Genomic DNA, 975 nt, shown 5'->3' on the forward strand with positions numbered 1-975 from the left:
CTCATTTTATTAGTTCCAACCCAACAACCTTTTCTTCATCTCCCCTTGTATTTGGACATGTAATTAAGCTCAATAAAAGACCTAAGTCCAAATGAACATAGTCAATTAGGATTTAGTTTTAAATTCCAGTTTGTATATGCTACTATTTGTATATTGTCTTAGATTCTGGATTCAGGTTCAAGTCATGTCCTGATGGATTTGGACAAGGATAATGCATACATCTAACCTAAATTTATTCTATTTTACCTGGGTTTAGTATAGCCTATGACTTTCGTTCAATCCATGGGATCAACATTTGATTGTCAGTAGGCTAAATGATGATTTATAACTAAAGAATTGTGCAAAATGGTTAGTTCTCTTAGATCTTCTTAGATATGATGGCTCCAAAATAGGAGAAAAATTCTTTTGGCTTTTGTGGGAACACTTTTCAATATCAATGGTATTGTGATTTGTGAAATGTGGCTTGCCCAATAGTCGGACCTCTCTATCCAAGTATTGGGAGATGCATATAAAAATATTTGAATATAGTTATTTATAAGGCTGGCAGGTTTCCGCATTTTATCTCAAAAACGTATCAATTACTATTAGAACTTTTTTGGAAGGTATTATCATTAAAAGTTTTCTTAAAAAAATACTAATTACTCTTTCTAATTATCTCTAATGATATGAAAAGCATGTAAAGTTCTTAATTATTCTTTATTATATAAAAAATATGTAAAAAAATCATATGGTGGGCGAGTTTCATTCATTTACTTTTAGTGATCCGCTGGAGGTTGCCCACGTACTTCTCTTCCAATCAAACTCACATTTCAATTTTTTTTTTTTTTTGATACAAACGGACAGTCATATCATTTTGATATAAGAGCAGCTCACAAGATTCAGATATAAAAAATCCTATAAGATTGGCGGGCAAACATCACCCTACCTCCATAATTCAATCTTCCGAGTGCTCCACCACGAATGCAGCAATCCGAT

The sequence above is a fragment of the Elaeis guineensis genome, chromosome 8 (genome assembly GCF_000442705.2).
Source record: "Elaeis guineensis isolate ETL-2024a chromosome 8, EG11, whole genome shotgun sequence".
In the NCBI taxonomy this organism is placed as follows: domain Eukaryota; kingdom Viridiplantae; phylum Streptophyta; class Magnoliopsida; order Arecales; family Arecaceae; genus Elaeis; species Elaeis guineensis.